Below are 11,151 nucleotides of genomic sequence, written 5' to 3' on the forward strand. Positions count from 1 at the left end.
GTTGGTGGTTTGAGTCTACCCAGAGATGCCTTGGAAGAAAGGCCCGGAGCTGTGCTTTCAAAATATCAGTCACTGAAAACTCTATGGAGTTCTATTCTGACACATAAGGGGTTGCCATGAGTCAGGATCAACTTGACAGCAACTGATTGGTTAATATGGTAAAGTATTTTTAGTTCAAGAATGTGTTTATTTATAGAAAGTAAGTGTTCATGTGATTTGCTCATGGTTACACAGGAATGAATCACAGAAAAAATCTCTTGAATTTTTGTTTTTTTTCTTGACACTTTTTCATGTCCTATTGGGTCAGGATTCACTACATAAGGGACAGAAACCAGTCTAGAAATTTTAAGCAGTAAGATTATGTGTTTATGAAATTATTGGGATGGTTGGTGGAAGAAGGGATTAAGTCTAGCTTCCAGAACACCACAGAACTGACCCACCAGAGGAGCTATCACCCTTGCCACAGTCAGAAGATGATGACTCAGGAAGCCACGATGAGAATCTCATTGTTGGAGCTAGATTCCAGGGAATAGGAAGCTGAAGTCAGGCACTGCTGCCAGAGAAGTCTCTTGGTCCTCATGAATCTGGCACTGGACAAGGTAATGTCGAGTCTAGCTGCCACCTATGCTGGGCACGGAACACAGGAAAGCTACTGTAGAAAACCCCATGTCTCTATACCCTTGTTTATCAGCAGAAAACAGCCAAAAGGAGCATGAACAAGCCTCTGCCTTACCTTCATTCTTCAAATCACGGGAGAGAGCATCTGACTGATGGAACCTGACTGACATCCAGATTCCTAGCTGCAAGGGAATCTGGAAAATGTAGTTGTTGCTTTCCAGTCTCTACAGTACAGTAAGGCAGTTGTTCTCAAACTGCGATGCTTACAGCAGCAGCATTGGCATCATCTGGGAATTTGTGGAAATGCAAATTCTCTACCCCACCCTTGTTGTTGTTGTTGTGTGCCTTCAAGCCTATTTCAACTCATAGCGATCCCACCCTTGTTGTTGTTATTGTGTGCCTTCAAGCCTATTTCAACTCATAGCGATCCTATAGGACAGAGTAGAATTGCCATGTAGGGTTTCTAAGGAGAGGCTGGTGGATTTGAACTGCTGACCTTTTGGTTAGCAGCATGAGCTCCTAACCACTTCGCCACCAGGGCTCCCCACCCCAGCCTAGACACTAAATCAGAAACTCTGGGAATGGGACCCAGCAGTCTGTTTTAACAGCCCCTCCAGGTGCCTCTGATGCATTCTGAAGTTTGAGAACCACTGCAATAAGGCAAACTAGAAAAAGTTAGAAAAGGATGTTGAGAGCCAGTCAAGAAATATGTCAGGAAACATACACCATAACATAGAGGTGACCCAGAAGGTTGAAGCCAAAAGAGGGGAAAAAGAACATTAATTAATAATGATGACAATTTTTAAAACATTGAGTTTAAAGTTGTGCTTTTGTGAGAAAATAAAATGAAGATTTTAATATGTTGTAATGGATCATTACCTTAAACCTTGAATTTGTTATATCGCTTCTTTATGGTAACATCCCCTCCCCTTCTCCTCTGTCTCTATTATTTTCAAGAGATTAACTGCCAGGTTGTCAATCTTCTAATCTGAAAGTTTGTAAATCATCACTCTGTTCTATGTTGCCTAATTGTATTGTTATTAGAAGTATAGGACCTTGAATTCTTACTCATAAAATTGAATAAGTGCCTCATAATTTTTATGGGAGTATATTGTGTCCAAGAAAAGTGATTTTTATGTTTTGTTTTCAACCTTTCAGTTACAGCGATGCCTTCACTAATATACCACTATATGGCACATGCTGGTGTGAAGTTTTAAGAGGTTATCGCCTAAAAATTTCAGCAGAAGAGGAAACAACAAAGCTTATACGTTTTTACATGATTTTCTTGATATTTTTAAAATTTGAGAATATTTGCTTTTAATGTTTATTTTCAAGCTAAATCAGTAAATTTCCTTGGAAAGTAGCCATTCTGTTCATAATTTGAAGGCATTTTTGTTAGCATATGGATATTATCCTGTCACTGACAGTGTTGTGCAGTAGGATAGATCTTAAAATGTTCTTTTTGATGGTGAATGCAATGCCATTCCTCCTCAAGTTGTCATTCCTGGCTTAGTAGATCATATGATTGTCCAATTCAGAATCACCAGTACCAGTCCATTTCAGCTCATCAGTGCCTAGGATATCAATCTTTATGCATTCCATTTCATTTTTGACAATGTCCAATTTTCCTAGATTCATACTTTGTACATTCTAGGTTCTGATTGTTCACAGATGTTTGCAGCTGTTTCTTCTCATTTTGAGTTGTACCACATTAGCAAATGAAGGTCCCAAAAGCTTGACTCCACCCAGGGCATTGAAGTCAACTCTACTTTGAGGGAGGCAGCTCTTCCCCAGTCATCTTTTGAGTGCCTTCCAACCTGGGGGGCTCATCTTCTTGCACTATATCAGACAATGTTCCTCTGTTATTCATAAGGTTTTCACCAGATAATTCTTTTCAGAAGTAGGCTGCTGGTTCCTTCTTCCTAGTCTGTGTCTTAGTCTGGAAGCTCAGCTAAAACCTGTCTGCCATGGGTGACCCTGTTGATACCTGAATGCCTGTGGCATAGCTTCCAGCATCACAGCAAGCTACCACAGTATGACAAACTGACACACATGTGGGGGAACAACCACATAAAAAAATAGATATTATTTATTTGTTCATTTTTAAAAAAGTATTTACTGAAGACTTTTTATGTATAAGTCTACTATTTCAATTGTCAGTTATGTCATAAATTTTTTTAGGAAACTGTAGTTTATTGTTTGTGATGGGTACATGATTTTTTTATTGTATGAATGTGCCACAATTTATTTAAAAATTATTAAAATCAAAATCAAAATTTTTTTTATGTCACAAATAATATTGCATTGAATATTCTTGAACATACATCCTTGTGTATTGCTCTTTTTTTTTTTTAATTTTTTTAGGCTAGATCTTAAAAGTGTATTTACTGAGCATAACATTTAAAAAAATATTAATAGATATTATCAGTTTGTCTTCCAAAAAGTTTGCTCCAATATGTATTTTCAATAACAATTCACCTTTTGAAACTTTTATTGAGTAGCTTTAAAATTAAATTTATTGTTTTAATTTGTATTTCCTTAATTAGACATAAAAAAGAACAGCGATTTAAAAGTCTACTGGTCATTATTATGTTTTCCTCTGAATTATATGTTCTTATCCATGACTCATTTTTTCCATGGCACTGTTTTTCTTTTATTACTTATTTATGGTGGCTTTTTGTATATTCAAGATATTAACCAATTGTTACATGTATTGCAAATATTTTCTCCCAGTGCATTTTTAAAGCATTTTTTTTTAAATCATGAAGTAATTTAGAAAATGTAGAAAGTCAAATGTGTCAAAATATTTAATTGCCCTTGAGTTTTATGCTTTACTCAGTGTCTTAGCTATTGAGTGCTGCCATAACAGAAATACCCCAAGTGGATGGCTTTAACAAATAGAAGTTTATTCTCTCACAGTTTAGGAGGCTAGAAGTCCAAATTCAGGATGCCAGCTCCAGGGGAAGGTTTTCTCTCTCTGTTGGCTCCAGGGGAAGGCCCTTGTCATCAATCTTCCCCTGGTCTAGAAACTTCTCAGCTTAGGGACCCAGGGTCCAAAGGACATGTACTCTTGGCTCTTCCTGCTTAGTGGTAATGAGGTCCCCCTCCTTTCTGCTCCATTCTCTCTTTTATATCCCAAAAGAGATTGACTCAAGATACAATCTAATCCTATAGATCAAGTCCTACCTCATTAACATAACTGTCTCTAATCCTGCCTCATTAACATCATAGAGGTTAGGATTTACTACACATAGGATAATAACATCAGATCACAAAATGGAGGACAACAGCACAATATAGGGAATCACGGCCTAGCCAAGTTGATATGTATTTTGAGGGGACACAGTTCAACCCATTACACACAGAAAACTGTCCTCACTTCAGGATCATTATTTTAAAACTATTTAATATTTAATTAATTGCAGTTTTTATAATTTGATAGGGTTTGTTTAATATACTTTGTGTCTCTAATCTGCCAGTAATATATTTTATAGTGTATGTTTCTTTATATAAATGTGATGATAAAATCATTTATTGAGTAATCTCCCATTAATTTCAAATGCCAACTTGATCATATGTTAAAACCAAACCAACCAAACAAACCAACCCAAGGCCAGTGAGTCATAGCCTCCCCATAGGATAGAGTAGAACTGCCCCATAGGGTTTCTAAGGAATGGCTAGTGGACTCAAACTGCTGACTTTTTGGTTAGCAGCCAATCTCTCAACCACTGCACCGCCAGGGCTCATATGTTAAGTACCCATATATTGTTGGCCCTCTATCTCACCTTTCTAGTTCATTCTACTCACCGATATGTTTATTCATATGTCATTACCTTACAATTATAAGGGAAATATGTTTTTTAAATGTTCAGTTTTGTCCCCTTGTGATGACTTTTAAACTGGCATCTTAAAGAATTATGTGTGCATGGAAATTTCTAATGCACCCAAATACTCATTTTTCAATTATTTGATTGCTGCTTTTGTAGGTTCAATATGAATATTAATTAACCTTAAATAGATGCAGCATAACAACTCTGTATAAATAATTGTTTATAAATTCCTGGGAATATTTCTATTATAATGTTTTCCATTTAAAATTGATTATATATAAAGAATATTTTCAGTGATCTATCTTTTCAAGGACACCTAAAAATCAATAACATTTCAACTACCTAAGAAAATGGAGTTGTCCCTGTTAGATTCTAAGCTTATATTTAGTGGTGTTCAATCTTACTAAGAACTAGTCAATAATAGTAATGTCTAACAAGTGTATATTGAGCACCCAAAGGATATGCGTACACTGTAGGAATTCTCTGGGGGACAAAGTAATTCTCTAGAGAGTTTTCAGCCTTTCTAACTATTCAATAAATTCTTATACTTACCTCTGAAAAGCTCAGAGTAAAACGATATTACCATAGATTTTTTTTTTTTTTTCCAGGAAAGGGGGTTCTGGGAGGAGGGGGAGGAGATCTTAGGGCTGGAAGTCCTTTCTTGAAATAAAGTTTCTCCTTAGAGCAGAATCATACTGAAATTCATAAAGAAATGTTAGCATAGTTCCACTCGTGATATAATAAATATTTTATAAATTCCAATTCTGTGGACATGCTTATCAGTCAGTGCTGTGTGTTAGCAATCAATCAATTAGTTGCAATTGCTTTTCCAACAGCATTCGCATATTTAGTACTGCTGGCTTTGTATGATTATTTGCAGTTAATTATTTCTTTCTAATATTTTATGTATATCATTATTTAGATTGACAGTCTCATAATTAGAAATGATGACACTAAGGAGATACTAATATTGCAGGCCTTTGTAAAAGCCAGAATATGATTAAATATAACTATCTCAATTTTAAGGGAGATTTTGTAGTTTTTGTGTAACAATATGCCGTAATAAAATATTTTATTAACTTTGCTTCTGGAAAAAAATCCAAATAGTTAAATTTTAATACATTAGACAAAACTATTTTTATTATTTGTTAATTAAAACACCTGATTTATGAACACTAATAGATGAGCAAGTTAATTTCAACCATGATTTGTTTCAATATACGTGAACTTCCTCTGATTTGCATATCTGAAGATGCTGGTATGAATCGCAATACTTTTTAACTTCTATTTTTATTCAACTGGCATTTTCAGTCATTTATTTTATATAATCACATTTTCTTTCTCCTTGTTTGTATGTATCTTCCTCTCTACTTTCAAAGTATAAAACCTCATTAAAATGCTGTTTTACAAAATCAGATATACTGCAGCTTAAATCATGTCTCCTAAAACATAACTACCTACAGCGAAGCCTTGATGTAAGACAGCTTAAACAAATGGGTGTTTTTACTGTCCTCTGACAGCATCATAAAGAATTTCTGTGAATACCCATGTATAAGTCAGGGGTAAGGAGACAGGGTGGATGAATATTTTGCAAACTACAGAAATGCTTTAAAAATCAGCCCTTTCTTTGGGGAGTACCCCAAGTGTCCCTGTGTGGGCTCGGGGCATAGGGTAGATGATAATTTAAGGTCCATTGCATTGAACTGTGTTTATTGAGCACATACTATCAGCCCAACTAGGCACCGTGCTGTTGCATCTAGGGAAATATTGAACAGAAATTAGGAGAAACTTCTTTCACCTTTCCCTACCAGAATTAGTGACTTGGTTCACTTTTCCAAGCAATGACTCAAAAGTCAAAGAGACAAATTAAAACAATGCTTCTCAGACTTTAATGTGCTTAGAAATCATCCGGGGGATCCAGTTAGAATACAGATTGTGATGCACTAGTTTCGACCCAGGCCTGAGATTTTGTGTCTCTAAAACTTTGAGGTTATTTTGCTCCGGGAGTCTGGAAGGTGCAGAGTCCCCAGGGGCGACACAGTCCCTGGGGCTTAAGAATGCCAGAGAGGAGTCTAGAGGTGCAGTTGCTGACGCTGGAGCAGTTTATTAAGCAGCTCTCTTACAAGACTAAACAGCAATGGTACTAATAGTGGGTTGCGCAACTGGCTGGCTAAGAGATTGTCCAAGGTGGTCTCAGGGACTACATTTTATGCACCAGTGGGGCCCAGGTGCTAGTTTCAACTATTCTACTTTGAGCTTTTCTTTTAAGGGTAAGCATTATTTTAATCCTCTTTGAAAGTTATATCTGCTGTGCCCCTGGAAAGTCCCCCTGCTGTTACCATGGGAGGGGGGGGCGGGTTCTGTTCTTAAATTACCTCTTTCGGAAAGTCACTTTGCCGGCCACCAGAGCGATCTGTTCTTTTCTGAGTAGCTTGCGGTTTTGCTATTCGACCTTTCTTGTGTATCCTAAGAACACATAGTGAAGTGGCCTTGCGAAGTGCTTAATGGCCATGTAGCTGCCCCTTGTTAGCAGCCATTTTGTGCCTTTAAGAATACTACAGAGTAGTAAAGATCTAAAGGCTTTTTTTTTTTTTTTTAATCAAAATTCTTTTATTTTCTACCCAAATAATAAATAGTAAGTAATAAAATGCCTGCACTGGTGTCAGCCCTCTGGTGGTGAAGGTGTGTAAACAGTTAAGGTTATGTCTAAGACTTTGATAGCTTTGACCACCTTTCCTAGGACACCTAGTCTCCTCACTCAGCGTCTTAGGAAAGATGGTCAAATGGATCACAGTCTTAGACATGGCCTTGTTCACTGCTCCCAAAGAAGCAAGAAGATCTGACTCTGTCCTTTATAACCAAGGTGATAAAAGTATAAACAGGCAAATGCAGCATTTCTCCTCTCATTTGGGAAACCAGTAATCTGGCTTCCTCTACTTCCTAATAGGCATATTACAAAGTAGAAGCCATGCATAATTGTTCAGAACATAATTTTTCAGATATATGAATTTTGTAGAACATGTCATGCTTTCATTTACTTGTTGAAATTGAATTAAATGTTTTATCGGAATTAAGTGATGAAGGCCCTGTGCTATCACACTGTTGGAATTGGAATGACAGTTTATAAAGCCCACTTCTTCACAGAGGAAGGAAGGACGTCTGCATTACAAACAGCCATAGACGTACACCTTTTCCTACAAGTGCAGAATTTTTGGTTGGTTTCCAGGATATACATGAAATACAAGGGAAAAATAAAAACCCTGAAAAACAGAAGTAATCTTTCTTCTTGAAGTATTTACAATCTAGGTTTTTGTTTTTTTTTTTGCTTTAAGCTGTAAAGGTCTGAGTTAAAGGACAGAATGTACCATACTTTCACGTGTGAAAATTTGTCTACTCATTTTCAAAATGAGAATTTAAACTTACCTTATTTTAGTTGTTGCTTTGTGATTTGCTTAAAAATTAAAAAGAAAGTAGTCATTTTTGTCAAATCTAACAAAGGCTGAGACTTTCGTTTAGTGAAAAAAGAGGTACATTTCCTGAATAATATATTTATTACCTACAGTTCTTTTTTTCATTGATCTTAACCTTCTTCTATTAATCACCTAAGTAAATTTCCTTCCAGTGTCTCCTTTTCTGTGCCTCATGTTTGGCCCTGTACTCTCTTTGAATCTGTTTTATCGTAATGGTTATCATCCTCCGTATAGTATCCATACAGTATCGTTTCCCTCCATCTCACAATTACCCTAATCTTACTTTCCTCCTTTGTATCTTGCATCCAATTTTAGTATATCACCAATCAAATATCCTCCAGGTTTCCCCCCTCCATCAGGTATTCAGATTTCTTTCCCTAGAAATAACACGGCTTTCAGTGTTCTACGTATTTCTACCTGTATCTTTATTGTGTCTTTTTTGCCTCTTAGAATTTTTTTTTTTTTGGTGTGTGTGTGTCAGTGGGGTGGCGGGGGGGGGGGGCGGTCCTTTTGTTTCTCTAACATTTCATTCTAGTATAAAATTATTGTTGTGACTGTTATCTCCTGATTCTTTTAGTGAGCAGACCCCTTGAAAATATGATACCTAGGGCTTTATCAGATTTATCTCAAGTTCCTCTGTACATAACAGAATTATCAGTTTTTCTGGTAGAGGTTCTTTTCCAGTTCTGTAGTTGATGTCAAAATCCATGAAAACTGAGTCAGGTAGAAAATCCTGCACCAACGGCTTCTGCTCCTCCTTGATAAAGCCTCAGTAGGTCATTCTTATCACTGATGGACAAGTCATAAAATTGGCCTTATTAGATAAGATGCATCTCTGGATTTTTCAGCACTTCCATATATAAAACTGCCTGGAAAATCAGCTTTTATATATCATGTGTAATTCATACCTTGTCTTCTTTCTAAAAGAATTTGTCAGTTTATAATAAAAGGCACACCTACACCAAGATCATTAAAATCTGCTGTTAAAAGTCAATGAAACAAACAAGTATAAACCAAACCCACTGCTGCTGAGTCGATTCCGACTCATAGCAACCCTATAGGACAGAGTAGAACTGCCCTATAGAGTTTCCGAGGAGCGCCTGGCAGATTTGAACTGCTGACCTCTTGGTTAGCAGCCGTAGCACTTAACCACTACACCACCAGGATTTCCACAATCAAGTATAAAACCAAAAAAAACCAAACCCACTGCCGTCGAGTCAATTCTGACTCATAGCAACAATCAAGTATAGCAAGTATAAATCAAACTGAATGTTCTATTCATTTATTCATCAAACACTGACTAATACCTACTGTGTGGCAAGTACTATTTTAGGTGCTAGATCAGAAAATAAAACAAAAATGAAGAGTATGATATAGTTCCGAATTACCAGGAAATTGCCAAGCTTGTAAAAAAAAAAAAAGACAGACAAATAAAAATTAACTAAATGAAAATCTGTTGAATGCTATTATCAGAAAGATGTGAAAATTATAATTCATGAGGCCAGAGAATTTGACTTATGCCTCCTTTAAAATACAAGTCAACTTATCTTGGTTCCCCTGTGGTACCATGACTGACTTATCTATAACTAAAGATGAGGCCCATCTAGTGGGTAAAAAGAGGTAAAAATAAAACGGTACTTTAATGCATCTTATGAAAAAAATTCTTTTTTTTTTTTTTTTCTGTTTTTAAGCTTCTTTGTTCCAGCCTATCAATACATGCATCCCCATGTCAATTAAAAAAAAAAAAAATTACTTTGTCATAGTCAGAAATAGAAATAGTCTATCACCATTGTAAACTCTGAAGAAGTTAGGTTTTTTTGGAGTTGCATCAGATTTGGAGGAAATTTGTGATAACCCTTATTCTACTGCAGAACTGACCTGTGGGTAGACTGATGCTCCATAAAGTGAAGCCTGGATTAAGCTGAAAGAACACAAACAGCAAGATTTTTGGAAACAAAATTGTCAAATTGTTTCTATTTGGGAAAAAATAGGGGATAAAGATATGATTATAGAATATTAGGATATTTTGAACTGAATGGATAATGGATACTCATTTGTGGGTACCACCTCCCTGGAATTCTAGGAGTGGCACATAGTACTACCCAGAATTTTCCTCCCATTCGAGATGAACAAGACTTCAGGCAGATGCACACAACTTATAAATTCAACTCCACATTGTCACCCCTGGCATCGACTTGCAAAAACTACCTAACGTGTTTTTGCTTCTGGCCTTTCTTTTTTCTCTTCTAATTCATGTTTTCAACTCACGTCATCGTTATGTTTTCTAAGCCCAGTTGTGGATGTGAACACACTGCTTGGCTTCCAAAAGTCCAAACTCTATAACCAGGTCTCGATGGCTCTCTATGATCTGAAATCAGCGTGCCTTTCCAAATCTGACTCCAACTACCCTTTGTTACTCACTGCATGTTCCACTCTGAATGGACCCACTCACCATCTACCGTCAACACTCAGCATGTTCAAAGGTTCACAATTATGTCTTTGCTCACATAATTCCTTTTGTACCTTCTGTGTGTATCCTGTATGTATATACCCTGTTTAGACTTCCCTGGTATTCCAAGCAGGAAACAAACTTTCTGTTCTCTAATCATTAGCGTATAAGAATAGTACTGCTTCTGTATCTCTTTATATGCACTTAGTACTTTCTGGATAACATTATAATTGAGTATAAGTCTTGTTCCCCATAAACTTCTTAGGAAAAGAGTCTGAGTCTTATTCATCGTTGAAATAATAATAGTTAACATTTGTTGAAGTCTTACTCTCTGTTATTTTTATGTTCATTACAACTGGACAGTAAAGGTATCTGAATGAAAAGAGTCCACTTAAGAAATCACAAACGAAGGATGACTAAATTAACCGCTCCACTAAATGTGAGATACCAGTTATCAAATTTAGCACTTGTAACAACTTTCAGAGACAAATATTATTATCCTATTCTAAACAGGAGGGAACTAAGGCTCAGAGAGTTGAGAAACAACCCTGACATCACATACTAAATAAGTGGTGGGGCTACAACTCTAACTTACATGTATCTGACCTCAGATCCAAACTCTTGACCATTACTCTGTACTGCCATTGGTGTGTCCCCACTTCCATTTTATTCCCTTTTGCCTCTCAGGTTACATATAAGTTTTTTTGCCCATAGGAAGTGATTACAAAGATCTGTTGGATAAATAAATGAGTGACTAAACCAAGAAAGACACATATTTGGGGAT

The sequence above is a fragment of the Loxodonta africana genome, chromosome 1 (assembly GCF_030014295.1).
Source record: "Loxodonta africana isolate mLoxAfr1 chromosome 1, mLoxAfr1.hap2, whole genome shotgun sequence".
NCBI classification, from domain to species: domain Eukaryota; kingdom Metazoa; phylum Chordata; class Mammalia; order Proboscidea; family Elephantidae; genus Loxodonta; species Loxodonta africana.